A 15,289-nucleotide genomic window follows, 5' to 3' on the forward strand; every position below is an offset into this window, starting at 1 on the left:
AACACTTTGCACGTAATAAATCAAAATGTGAAATATCCTGCATGTATAGTGGAATTTAGAGAAAGGCCCATGGGGATGGGGTAGGTCAGGGTTAAGGAGCGACCAAAGGTGCTCTGTCTTAGTTTAATGGCATGGCTTTATTGCAACTAAAACGTTAAGTTATGAATTTATTACGGGAAAAAAAAGTATATATTTTATTCGCTTTTTTATTTCCTGTTTTATTTACTTACCTGTCTATCAATGCCCTGGTATACCTGTTACGTTATTGACAGAGGTTACTTGTTGATGTACACCTGCAAACCTTGTGGAAAATAAAATAAATTAAAAAAAATTAGTCAAAAAAAAAAATCATAATGTGAATGTATGGAAGAGGATTAGGGCCACCAAAAAAAAAACGTTGTCAGGTGAAAAAAAAAAAAAAAGTTTTGTCAGGTGAAAAAAAAAAAAAAGTCAGAATTCTGAGATTAAAGTCTGAGAAAAAAAAAAGTCAGAATTCTGACTTAAATCTCAGAGTTCTGACTTTAAAGTCAGAACTCAAATACATTTTTCACATGTGGCCCTAATCCTCTTCCGTATGAATGATATACACAGAGGGAAGAAGAATAAAACACTGATGGCAAATGCACAGAATAATTAAACCAAGAATAAAAGCAGAATCCGGAGCCTGGTTCAGGGAAAAGTGAGTCTGAAAGATGGTTTTAAAGTCAAAGTCAACTTTATTGCCAATTCTGCCCTATGTACAGAAGATCAAAATGCCGTTTCTCTCAGATCACGGTGCAGGCAAATACAAGTACAAAACAAAACAACAAGGGTATAAAAAATACTAGGATAAAAAGATACTAAAAAAGGAGTACGAGTTTAAATAATTATAAGTTAAGCTGGGGTCTGGGAGGACAATAACATGGCACAGATCAGGAACAAAAAACTGCAATAATAACAGAGTAGTGCAAGTAGTCATAAAAGGATGTGCAAGTTTTAAAGGAGTTTTAAAGGAGGAAGTCTGCAGTTCAGATGCTGCTTTGGTGAAGCTTCTAATGAAAACCAGTGAAACTCTAGTCTAGTCTTGTTTATTTATATCGCCCTTTATCACAAGCATGTCTCAAAGAGCTTTACACAGGGCATCACATACAGTACATGTCATATACAGTATATACTACATCATATATACATACTACATATACACATCATATATACATCCTATACTTTGTCATGTAGGTTACTTAATTCATATGCATCATATACATATTATACATCATTACAAGACTAAACTCATATAAAGAAAAATCTCACATCCTCCTCTTCCTCTTGTTCGCTCTTGTTAACCCATGCGGTCTGGAAAGACTGTAGCATGCTGAGTGCATAACCCACTTCTCCCGCAATCTCCCTTGTACTGTATGATTGTAGAAATCATTGTTATTAGTGTCTGTATATTGCTTAGTTTTCCCCGTTGTTAGTGTGCTTAGTTTGTGAGATTCATTGTTTAATTGACGATGGGGGAATTTAGAGCCGTCTTGTAAGGTGAGTAAATGGTAGATTTTCCGCCAATAGAGGGCGCTTGTTACCAATGTAACAGGACTGTAGGCAGAGTGAGTTACTTCACTCTGTAGAATAATCAGTGGTGCTATCTCTCTGCCTTAATTGCTGCCTATTGTATTTAAATATTATATCGGTGTTTCTGTTTGATGATGGCAGCCTTTGTAAACGTATAAGCCTTCAATGTTAAGTTAAATTGAGTAATTTACTTAATTTGTTCAGTTATGAATGTGTATAATAATATATAAATACAATATATAATAACTTGGGTGAATCATAGTATGTGAAGCCTACTTACTTATTGTAAATATATGCTCTCAACTCTGTGATTTCATTTTCTGTTTACAGAACCACAGGTTCACAAATCTAACTAAGTTCTCCATTGTGGATAAGTGTCCTTTGCTTTGCTGTGCCTTCAGCTAAGTTAATAAAGTGCAGTGAATGAATTCTGGGGTCCTGTCAAATGCATTCTGACTGATGCACCGTAGTGAATGTCCATCCTAAGAATCAACTATTACAGTCCAACAACCTTCCTACCTTTCATGCATCATATACATATTATACATCATTACAAGACTAAACAAGACTAAACTCATCTGAGGAAGAATCTCACATCCTCCTCTTCCAGTTGAATGGTTTTCCCTCCCTCCTGTCTCTCTTCACCTCTTTCTCTGTTTCTTCTCCCGGCGCTTCTCCACGTTTGTCACAGGAAGCATGGTGCAACCTCTGACCTCTGACCTCTGACCTTTGACCTCCTTACTGTCTGTGACTGGGGAACTGAAGTTGATCCTCCTGCTGTCTCGTTGGAAGTCAGACAGATGACTGGAGCATAAACTTAATAAAGTAAAAGCGTTGTTGAGTCTCTTCAGGTTTCACATGATAGAAACATGAAGGATTCTACTGAGACTTTATTCATCTAAGCTGTGCGCCTCCTTGTGGTCGAATATCATCACTTCTCTCATGACAAAAAATGATAAAAACACAACTACCGTAACTCCAATGAAAAGTAGGCGTAAATGCTGTCTGAGTTGTCTGAGAACGCAGGATGGATCTGCTTAACAACAAGAAAAAAAAATCCTGATCCAACAAAGACTGAGAGTTTCCTGCAGAGTTTTCTTCTTGTCAGAGTGGAAAAGCCTCTGAGACATTTAGACACTAAAACTCTCCACTGAAACCAGGAGGATGAGAATGATAATTTGTTTAGCTGAAAATTTAATATAAAAGTATGTCAGCCTTTATTTCTGGAAATGTTTCAGATAGCTCGTAATAATGGCAGATTTGTTTAAAGATATATAAGATTTATTGACCTCAGTTGGGATCTTTAGTTTTGTTTTTTTATAGTTGTTGCTTTTGTTTTAGTTTGTGTAGTAAAGATCCCTATTTTCTTTCATTTTTCCACTTCCTTTCCTCACCTACCTCACTTCCTTTCCTCTCCTTTCCTCATCACTAATTGGCTCTTGTTTCACCCTTTGTCACCCCTCATTTACCTGATTGAGTTAATCTGATCACTCCTTATTTGAGGACTGCACTCCCTCTCACTCCCTCGCACGGGGCGGCAGTTCTGGTAAGAGAAGTTTATCTTCTTATCCTGTGTCCATGTTAGTTTAACTGAGACCTTTCTTTATCCTTATTTCTTTAAGATGGACATGTGAGACTAATTTGACCTATTGTGTTAAGTTTTAATTTTGTATTTGTTTTCTTTCAGATTCAAAACCCCATGTGTGTTTTTTCTCCCTTTATGCTCAATGCAAATGCAATTCCTTTGATTTTGGAGAAATTAAGCCTTTGTTCAGAGGATTGAAGTTTTCTGGCTTTATTTTATTTTGAAGCTTTTGTTCAGAGGATTGAAGTTTCCTGGCTTTATTTTATTTTGAAGCCTTTGTTCAGAGGTTTCCTGGCTTTATTTCCATGCATTCTGATCCGATGCCCACGATGAGTCAACTTTTCATTCTGAACCACCTAATTCACAGTTTGGTTTGGGTTTTTGTTTTTATTTTGTTCACCTTTATGGTTTGTGCTTTTGTTTTTATTTTGTTCACCTTTATGGTTTGTGCTTTTGTTTTGTTTTAGTTTCTGGTTTGTTTTGACCTTTTTTTTTTTGTGCTTTTATTTTGAAGGTTTGAAGTACCAGGCAGTGGAGCATCTCAGTGTTTTGGTTTTGTTGTGCACTCACCTCGTGTGTGTGTGTGTGTGTGTGTGTGTGTGACTCACCGTGTGTGTGTGTGACTCACCTTGTGTGTGTGTGTGTGTGTGTGTGTGTGTGTGTGTGTGTGACTCACCTTGTGTGTGTGTGTGTCTGTGTGTGTGTGACTCACCTTGTCTTAAGCCTTACCTTGCTGCTGCTTTTTGCTGGGTTTCGATTCAAGGCCTCCGGGCCCACATGTGACTCCAGAGTGCAGAGTTTTACCTCTACACTATCTCTGGACACGGGGGACCAGAACGGATCTGAGGTCTGTGACTCTGAATTACTGATGGATTCTTTACATTAGATATCTGAACTGATCTGAGGTCTGTGGAAGAGGTTTGAACCATTTTCAACAACATTTGCTATTCTAGTCTTGGTCTGAACCAATCTGACAAGGTGAGACTCTTTTCAACAGCGGTGATCTGGTCCTGCAGTCTAGAAAGCCTTGCTGGTCCAGTGGTTAAAGAAACTGCCTTGTAATCAGAACGTCTCAGGTTCAAATCCTGCAATTTCACCTCTTTGTTTTTACTGTCAGTAAAGTGTAGAAATGTGCTGAGGCTTCAAGCTGCAGATCAGAGTTTGGTTATTAGTGAGCTGCTGTTATTTCAACCAGCTGACCAAGTGGATTTCATTCAACAATGGCTTATCAGGTCTCATGCTCTATAGGTAGTCAGTGTGGTCCAGTGGTTAGAGAGCAGGACTGGTGACCAGAAGATCATCTGTTCAAATCCTCCAGCTGACAGTGTGGAGTCAGTTAGTTTCCTCAGTCTGTTAAAGCTGTTCTAGATCAGAGTGTCAGTTAAATCAGCTTCTTATAAAGTCTAGTACTGTCAGCCAGGTTCACAGAAATGTATTATACTGCTGACAAGGTGGATTTCATTCAACAAGAGACCATCAGGTGTAGGTAGGTCCAGCGGTTAGAGAGACTGCCTCATAAACTGAAGATGGCAGGTTCAAGTCCACAGTCCCTCATCAAGCCTCCTGCTGAGTCTTTATATCTCACTCTGCTCTGAGTCTGTACAGCGGCTCACAGCCTTTATATCAGCAGTTCATCAGTGGCACCATGGGACACTAAAGATATTTCTGGGAGTGTTATTGATACCTGCTGTTATGGCAGATTGGTTTAAAGATTGGTTTAGGTCATGATACTGAATGTGCTCTTTTATGGATTCAGTGTTTCTATGTAAAACTCTGCTCTGTTTCAACAGACTTTGTTGCAAGCATGAATTAAAGTCAAAATCAGGTAATGTGATGAAAACTGTAGTGAAACTTATCTGAAGAAAAAGCTCACATCATCCTCTTCCAGCTGAATGGTTTTCACAGTGGGACTTGGGACTTGACTTTAACTTGACTTTGATGACTTGAAAAGGTTTCTAAAGTCTTGACACCCCCCCCCCACACACCCACACACACATTCACCCACACACGTACACATGCACACACATACAGAATATGCAACAGAGATTGCTGTCACTTTTGTTCCATCATCTTACAAAGAGACACTCCAAATGTAATTGGAATTTGACAAAAACTTGGCAAAAGATGTATCTACTGCTTCTTTCAGAAAGTCAAATCTTACTAAAAAAAAATTATATTTATGATTTTAGCTATGCAATCAGTTTTGTGGTGCATCACGATCATCATGTTTTTCCAGGTCATCATGCAACTTTATCCCTAAGCTGCCTTATGACTCACAGGAAGGGCTCTTTCAAAACATATATGCCACATTATACTTGTGTTTTTTCAGAGTTCAAAAGGATATTTTTGAGGATGTGTGGCAATACTCACTTCTACGAGACTCTGGCACACAGAGGCATCATTGCAACATCTTTAAGTTAGATTTGTTTTCCTTCAATATTTCTCAGACAGAACAAGAGAAAAACAGGAACTCCCAGTCAGATGGAGAGCGGCCCCTCCCTGTACAGCAGGGCTTCATACCTCTAGTCACCCAGCTGTGGTATCAGTAGATAGTAGATCAGCCGTAGATGGAAGCAGTTTATTAATAAATTCAAATGTAAATATGGAAAAAGTTAAATGATTGGTTTCAGCTCTCCATTTATAAAACATGGGCCCAAACAGTTTCATTTATATTTTCTTGTAAAACACTTTGCACGTAATAAATCAAAATGTGAACGATATACACAGAGGAAAGAAGAATAAAACACTGACAGCAGATGCACAGAATAATTAAACCAAGAATAAAAGCAGAACCCGGAGCCTGGTTCAGGGAAAAGTGAGTCTGAAAGAAGGTTTTAAAGGAGGAAGTCTGCAGTTCAGATGCTGCTTTGGTCAGGCTGCTAATGAAAACCAGTGAAACTCTAGTCTAGTCTTGTTTGTTTATATCGCCCTTTATCACAAGCATGTCTCCAAGAGCTTTACACAGGGCATCATATACAGTACATGTCATATACATTCAATTCAAATGAGCTTTATTGGCATTAAATACAGCAGTATCTGTTGCTAAAGCAAAACAGTGATAATCAAGAAAAAGTAGCAATAATAACAACAAAGATAATTGAACAATAGAAAGTTGCAATTATTCAATCACACACAAAGGAAAAAATGGAAAATATCTCGGTCAGTTGTCCTGTCTCAGGTTTTCACAGCATGTGATATAAACAGCAGCTAATGTGGCTCACTCACGTTTTTCTCCAAGGATATGAAGGAGTTTTTTGTGAGGAGGAAGTTTTTTGGAAATTACACATATTTTGGAGTTTGGAGAAATATTTCTCTCTTACATTTTCATACCTGGTTCAGAAGGAAGGTCAGCTCTGTCTCCACCCCTGCCTGAGCCGCTCCTCTCTGGGTTGCCACTTCTGCCTGTCTGTCTGTCCTCTCTGGGTTGCCACTTCTGCCTGTCTGTCTGTCCTCTCTGGGTTGCCAGGTTTGCCTCTCGGACCCAAATCTGAGAATATTTTTGCTAGATATGATTTTGTCCTGAAATCCATGACTGTCTGTATTGTAGGTAGAGAGATAACAGAGAAACCATGATCATAATGGCTTGGGACTCGACTTGATGCATGAAGAGAAGACTTGAGACTTGACTTGACTTGGGTTCTGATGACTTGAAAAGGTTTCTAAAGTCTTGACTTGAGATCTTGTGTTTGTGTAAATGACTTAGATTGAAAGTGATGAGATTTGTTCCAGCAGACGACTGAATTTAAATTCTGTTTTCTGAATTTGTATGGAATGATTGAATTTATTGAAGTTGAAACTGATTATAGAAATCAAACTCATGATGCTCTTACCAAGTTTTTATCCTATTAAAACCATATTGCATTGAAAAGTCCTAGATATTTAGTTTTCTTTAAGATATTAAATTGATACTGGACTCTTGATTTGTTCTGACTTGACTTGCTGTTCTACATTTAGACTTGAGACTTGACATTAATGACATGGACTTGACTTGGACTTGACTTGGTAATCTACATTTAGACTTGAGACTTGACATTAATGACCTGGACTTGACTTGGTGTTCTACATTTAGACATGAGATGTGACTTGAGACTTGTTCCTCAAGACTTCAAGTTCAAGTTTATTGTCATTGATCCACATACACAGTATACGGCTGAAGGAAATGTCGTTCCTCACGGACCAAGGTGCTAACACACAAGAGATTAAAAAAAAAAAAAAGATACAAACATCATACTACATCATACTACACAGGAAAAATTAAAATTACCACCAACAGAACTGCGAAGGCGGGTCTGTGGCATGCTGTGACTGGAGACAGAAAGCTCTGCCTCCAGTCTCCACCAAAACCCCTCAAGGTGAGCTCTCACATGACTGAAGCAACAAACTGGTTTTGCCCTCAGGTAATGAAAGTGTTGTGGTTGATGGGTAATTATATAACTGGTGTGATGTCATCGACTGCAGAGCAAACAAAGCAGAAAAACGTGTTGAGTCGTGTAAACACTCAGATAATTGACTGTAACATGATTTACTCTGTAACAATCACAGCATCAAAACCATATAAAGGCTGGAAAACAAATCTGTAGTTTTCTGTGGAGAACGGTGAATGAATGCTCTATCATCAGTAAATCAATTTCAGTCTCTATTTACCTTTAAAAGTCCTGTGGCCGAGAGCAGGGAGCACGAGCCTTCAGACATTTCAAACTGAACTCAGATTTAATTGTCCAGTCAAATAAAAGTTATTATTATCATATCCAATCCATTCAATAGAATAGAATAGAAACCAACATTTTAAAAACAGCCAACAATATCTGACTCCCACTGCCTCTCCAGAAATAAACAAACTGGAAACCAAACACTGTTTTTTCAGTTCTACTGTTTTAATATGCGCACACTCATGTCATCATGTTATCATCTTCATTCACTATCAACACTTTCATATCAATTGATTTATGTATTTGATATATTTACTTTCTTTTTCCCTTAGCTCTTGTAAAGTGTCTGTGAGTGCCATGTAAAGCGCTTATAAATAATATGTATTATTATTATTATTATTATTATTATTATTATCATAGTAGGTGCAATAGAGCGGCTTTATCAGCAGGGGGAGTTCAGGACGGGGACAGGGAGGGAAGCGCGCATGTATGACGTCAGAACTGAACCAGCATGGGAGGATAAAGCGAGGCTCAGTCCACAGACCGGCACAGTTCCAGACAGACCGGCTCTAATGGATAAACTCTTTCTTCAGCCTTCAGACACACCGCTGCAGTGCAAGGTGAGTTATATTTCGTCTGATCCGTCCGGAGAGAGAGGGAAGTCTGGATGTGACTGAAAGCAGGATGAACGGGTTGGAGCTGCAGGATTAAAACTGAAGAAAAGTGAAGTAAAGCGCATACAGTTATTATTATTACAGTATTATTACAGTTATTATTAGGGTGAGATGGATGATTGGTTGGTTAAAGTCAAAATTCACAACTTCACATCGATAAAAAGTGGACATAAATGCATATACAAGTGAAGATAATATAAAAACCGAGAACAATCGTCAGTGGAAAGGTTTAAAACTAATTGAAACTCACAGAGAGACGCATATGATCCAGTTTTAGAGATATTTTGATATTATGAGATAGTTCCAGAAATGAGGCGCTGAATAACTGGAAGTAGACTAGTCTTTGACGTTAACTGTTGGTCATCATAGTAGGCTAATGGTGCTGGTGGAAGGGAGACCGGGCTTGGTTGGCACACAGCTATTTTCTGGTCCTTTGAAGGTCACGGAAACAAAAATGTAACATCAAAATGTTTGCTTTCTTGACCTGCACTCATCTACTATGTTAAAACATCTGAAAGTCTCATCATCTCCTCATCATCCCACCAGTCATCTGAAACTTTTTTGGTGAGAGTAACATTTCAGTTTTATAGTAGGAAAGTAAAAAATTGGTCTGTGGACTAAACGTATTATAAAACTGTGTTAGATAGAGATATTGGAAATGTGTTACTTCAAGTTAATAGACATAGGAATCAGATACATTTTGATATAAGATTTGAAAGTCTGTGATGAGTGATGGTAGCTGGCTAACATCATTTCATCACAAAGTTGGGTGAAATGTGAGCGGGGTTGGTTGGCACTGGTTTTGGCATTATAGGCATTTAGTAAAAAATATGGTAAGACATGTATTGTACATGTCTCTCTCTCTCTCTCTCTCTCTCTCTCACACACACACACACACACACACAGAGAGAGAGAGAGAGAGAGAGAGAGAGAGAAGGAGAAATAACAGTAGGCCTAGAGCCCTGCACGGGCCTCAAATGTAGGCCCTTGCCCGGTCCGGGCAGGGCCCTAGACATTCAGGCCCGAGCCCTACCCGAGCCCGATTTTTTGGGGGGGTTTTTTTGTTTACATAAAAACCTTTGATCAATTTCGAATAGCTTATTAAATCAACACCATGTAAAACACTTCCAAAGCATTAACAGTATTAAATGTGTCAGTTCAAACGTTTATCAGAAAAAGGTTGAACTTTTTAACAGGATCGGAGCCGCAGCTCTGCATGACTCCTATTTTTGACGGACTACTACGCGTCCGTCTGTTCCGTATTTTAGCCATATCAATGTATATAAATAATAGTTTGCTTATGGTGGTTATTTATCACCATGTCAGTTAAGAAAATAGAGGATACATGAATCAATGTCGCTGAAATATGTTGGAGATGAAGATGGAGAGCCGCTGAGAAGCTTCTATTCTTACATTAATGTTCCTCACAGTACAACGTGAGTTGTTTATAGAACAATAAGCCAAACTGGATAACTGTGGTGACTTTACCCATATGTAAAATAATAGATACGCGCAACATTACGGGGACAGTGTGCGTTGTAGGCTACAAACTACGTTGTAATGGGTTTAGTTTAGCTTCATTAGTGTTACGTTTAAATATTTTTACTCAAATACTACATTTTTTTTAACGATAATTGTTTTAACGACGTCTGGGTAATTCTCATGGCCAGGTGAATGATGCAATGTTCAAAATGTGATTAATCTGCTGCTGATTTGTTTGAATTAAAGTGTCTTCGTTCCTCTCTCTCTCTCCCTCTCTCTCTCCCTTCTTCTCCCTTGTTCCCTCTCTATCTCCCCCCTCTGTCCTCCTCCTTCCTCCATCTCTCTCCCTCTTTCTCCTCCCTTCATCTCTTCCCCTGACTCCTTCCTCTTTCTCCCTCTTTCCATTATTCCCTCTCTATTTACCCCCTTCCTTCTTTCTCCCTGCTCATTCTCTTCCCTCCATCTCCCCTGACCTCCATAAAACCATCACTTTAATAGATACTTTAATAGATCCTTCCCCCTCTCTCTCCATCCCCTGCCACCCCCCCCCTCCTCCCTCTCTCCTCAGATGAACTTAAGTTGTTTCAGCAGCTCTGATCCAAACAGCTTGAATGCTGATAAGCTGTATGATGAACACACTGATGCAAAGGAGCTATGGTTGAGAAACTGTTCGCAGTCCCTCCTCTCCTGTTCCCAAACCTCCCCCCCTCCTCCCTCCAGCTGCGTGCCGTGCACTGTGCACGAGACCGTGCACGCTGTGTGCTGCAACCTGACGGACAGAGGGAACCTGCTGATGGAGGCTGGAGGACTCCATGTGGACATCATGAAGAGCGGTGAGGGTCTTTCAGTCTTGTTGTGAAGGGTTTTAAGAAACTCTGTGCTGATTCAGGATTGCTTACAGCCACCATGGGCATCCGGTCAGAGATGAATAAACATTAGATGTCCTTTCAAATCTTTATTTGACTCCATTTAGATTGGGTTAGACTGGCATATAGTCTTGAGTGTGGTCTACAAAAAAAAGAAAAAGGACCATACATTAATATCAATGAAGTGCAATGAAGATCACTTTAATAGATACAAACTAGAGGGCGTTTAATGATCACTAACAGTGTCCAGTAAGGCTAAACAGATGAATTACATTCAGTTCCATCTAATACAATCTAATCTGACATGTAACTTACTTGCCATTTCCACTTTAATGATTAACCTTCAATAATATATATCATATTCCAATACATATGTACATATATAGATAGATATGTATATATATAGATATAGATATATATAGCACAACTATAACAGGGTTGACTTATGCGCATGTTTTCTACTAGTATGTAAAGCACGGCCGCTATTTTTATCAACTACAATTATCACCCAATAAACATACCATGGACTATAACTAATATTTAAACATGAAATAAAGATAGATTTTGTTCAATTCACGCACACTCTGCATAAAACTGGTAATTAACCCAGTGGCGCATGTGAGGTAAGTTGCTTCCTCCAGAACTTGCTGCTATACTGAATAGTCCTTAAACAAAACCCATTCTAATTGGCTAACATAATATTATGATGGACCAATCACAGAACGTCTTATTCTTAAACGAAATGACAAACACAAAGTTTCAGCTGGTCTTAAAGTGTCAGACATTAATTCACTAGACCATTTTCAACACGTCTGATCTTCATCACTCTCTCTGACCTCATCTTCCCTCTCAGTAGGATAAGTAGTAGTACTAATAGAACAGTTGTACTGTAGTTGTAGCAGTAATAGGCCTAGTGGTAGTCATAGGAGTAGTAATAAGAGTAGTAGTAGTTGTAGTACTAGTACTAGGAGCAGCAGTAGTAGTAATGGCCATGGTAGTAGTTCAGTCAGAGACACTTATGTCAAAGGAGATTGGACCATTATAGCACTAATGTTTCTACAGTTGTGTTTGGTGGAAAAGTCTCTGCTCTTGAGGCTCCCCAGTGAATCCAAGCAGCATGCGAGAGATTCTGCAGGGAGCGACATAAACCCCCCAAGGCATAGTAGACAAATCATTAATAATATGAACCAACATAAAAGACAGAGATAGCTTGCACAAGCATCCTGAGAGCAGATAATACAGGAGGAGGTTGGGGTGGTGGAAGGAATTTCCATTGACTTGAGTCAACAGCAGCAGTGGCATGAATGAAATGGCAGTGTGAGCTGGCAGATTATAAAGACCGCCTCATGTTGTTTGAATGGGATTGGTGATGAGAGTCAGACACAGTCTCCTGGTCCTGTAGCTGAGCGTAAACAGACTCTCTGTCTGCCCTTGTACTGACAGGCAGAGGCAAAAAGCACCAGTCCAAAGACAGGGAAGGTGGAGGGAGGTGTGGCCTTACTCAGACAGGGATTTGAATATCCTGAAACTGAAAACGAGCTCACCAACAGTAAATGTCACTATATCAAACTCCAAGCTACCCCCATGTACTGGCCACCAGGAATAAACCCTCCAAAAAACGTTTTAATGCCATCACAGAAAACAAGACACAGCATTATCATGGGAGATTTTAATGCAAAGCACCCGGTGAAGACGATGTTGACAGTATACTACTCAAAAAAGCACCGGATTCTTACCTCCACATCCTCTCCACATTGTTCCCCACCTGCCTCAGCACAAACTGCAACAGCTACACCCAACATAGTCACAGACCCATCAGCCTCCTCAGTCACATTGACAGACTCTTTGAAAGAGTAGTACTCAACACCCGACTCAGAACCCGCGTTGAACAGTTCGGCCTCCTTGGAGTGCATCAAGGATCCAGTATTGGACCCCCAACTCTCTGGAGGCCAGTCCTGAGCATAGAACAAGAAACAAGAAAATATTTTACAACGTGACGATCATCATCTGCATGGTCTCTTTGCCTCAGCCCGCCCATGGTTTCTTCCACTTTTTACCTACTAAGGTTTTTCCTTGTGTGCATTAAGGTCTAAGGCTGCGGGTGCTGGGTAGGTCAGGCTGTAGAATAGGTCAGCTGTTTGTCTTGCTGAAATCTGCTCTTGTCTGTCTTTTGCTTTTCGCTATATGCTTGTCCTATATCATTTTGTTCACCACTGATTTTTGATAAGTTAGATCTAGTCAGGCTCATTCTCTATAGTCCTCAGAGACATGCGTGTGATAAAGGGCTATATAAATAAACAAACTTGAAAATGAAATAAAATAACAAACTTTTAATGATTTCAAAATCACTTTTAGCAACTGTCTCATAATGCCTGTTCTACAGAAAGATTTAGAAGGTCTTTTGTCTCTGTGGCAGGGCGGTTCTTCAGTGAACGGTGTTGATAACAATGTCGCTGTTGTTAGTGATGATTATGATTTCGACCATCATTTGACACAGATGAATAGGATTTATTGATGTTGTGAACTTGCTGTCCTAGCTACAATATGTGTTTGTTTTGATGATGTAACATGATCATTATATCGTCATACGGCTCGGTGCTCTCCCTCTGTGATCTTTCCTCGGTTAAAAAAATTTAAAATGTGGTGTGTCCAGACTGACAGGTAGTGTATCTGGACCTTCAACCATTCAACACAGACAGGCCATTATCTCCCAGAAACACACTGACAGCCGTCAGAACCAAACCAGCAGGAGGCAGTTCAGATTGTTTGTCTGAAACTATTTACCATGACTATTAACCATGAGGTGTTTTATTACAGAGTGTCCCGAACTGCTTCACCAAACTGGACCTACTGGCTCACCTGGACAACAGGGTGAGTGTGGAGGAGTGATGGATCACACTTTGATACATGTCTCTCTCTCATTGGCAAGTCCATACACCATAAATCCTCTGTTAGGACAGAGGATTTATGGTGTAAGTAGTTTTGTAATTTGTGTAAAAACAATGAAAAAGTATTATTACACTATTAGTTAATGGTACTAATAGTTTTGCACAATTATCAAGGGGTTAGATGGTCCATTTCTGTTTTCAGCTGCATTGTCCCTTTGTCTTCAGATTAGTAGTGTGTGTGTATATATATATATATATATATATGTGTGTGTATATATATATATATATATATATATATATGTATGTATATTTTTTTTGTGCTGCATAGCAATGAGAATGATGTCACTCTCCTTGAGCCCTTCAACCTCTTGCTCTCTCTGTCACTTTGTGTTTGAGCAGGAGACAAAAAGCTCCAGTCTGATCACGATCATGTAGTGAAACTTTTCCTCTTGTTTTTCTCTCCTCTCTCTCAGTGAACTTCACCTCGACCAGCACTGATCCACTGGCACTTGGTCTTGGTCTTGGTCTTGGTCTTGGTCTTGGCTTTCCAGCTGCTATCCTCATCCTGGCTCTACTACTCTGGAAATTCATCTTCAAGCGCAGAAGAAGCTCTGTGGAGCGCGTCAGCGTGACTTATCGCAGTGGACGACCAGCTGAAGATGAAGAGGCTGATGAATTAAACACTGCTGAAGATGATCAACATAACGCACTGTGAAGAAATATCTGAGATGTTCTGGTGTGTGTGTGTAACCAGCAGTGGCCAAACAGACACACACACTTCAGTTCAGTTTCCAGTTCCGTTTTTGAAGACCGAAGCTGCCGATATTTAGCCAATGTCGCCAATGCACCAACGTCGTCGGGCATTATCCCTTACATATGTGCTAAAAATGTATACGAATAATGAAGTAGGACTCATCCAAAATGGACCAACACTGTTTCACTAAATGTATTGATTGGATGTATCATGTATTGATTAGGTCATATTCCGCTAATGGTAAAACCTGATTAGCAGAAAGTTCTATAATCCTTTTTATTCACAATGTGAATATCCATATCTATAAATTCATTAAATTATAATCGAGTGTATCCACTAACATCAATTATCAATCAATTTGAAGATTTCACTGATCCCTTTGTTCCTATTTATTGACTAATGTATTATTGACTATTGTTGTCCTACTTTTTATTTATGTCATTTTATACGCTGCGAAACATTTTGTAATTTCTATTTTTGAAAAGTTGTTCTATAAATAAAGTTTTTTTTATTATTATGTTTGTTGTTTAATTGTCTGATCCCAGTCAAGACATTTGACCTCTGACCTTTGAGCCTTTCTGTGCCAGAGAAGCACAGCGGCTGCAAATGAAGGAAGATGGAAGGAGATTAAACTTTTCAGTCCTCTCTCTCTCTCTCTGTCTCTCTCTCTCTCTCTCTGTCTCTCTCTCTCTCTCTCTCTCTCTCTCTCTCTCTCTCTCTCTCTTAATTCAATTCAATTCAATGTGCTTTATTGGCATGAAAGTTCACAGACAATATTGCCAAAGCATCAAGATGAATATCAGTCTAGGTGTGTGTGTGTGTGTGTGTGTGTGTGTGTGT

The sequence above is a fragment of the Centroberyx affinis genome, unplaced genomic scaffold (genome assembly GCF_046629955.1).
Source record: "Centroberyx affinis isolate AG114_WGS23_722 - 3 ecotype Tasmania unplaced genomic scaffold, CSIRO-AGI_Caff_v1 ptg003732l_1, whole genome shotgun sequence".
Taxonomy (NCBI): Eukaryota; Metazoa; Chordata; class Actinopteri; order Beryciformes; family Berycidae; genus Centroberyx; species Centroberyx affinis.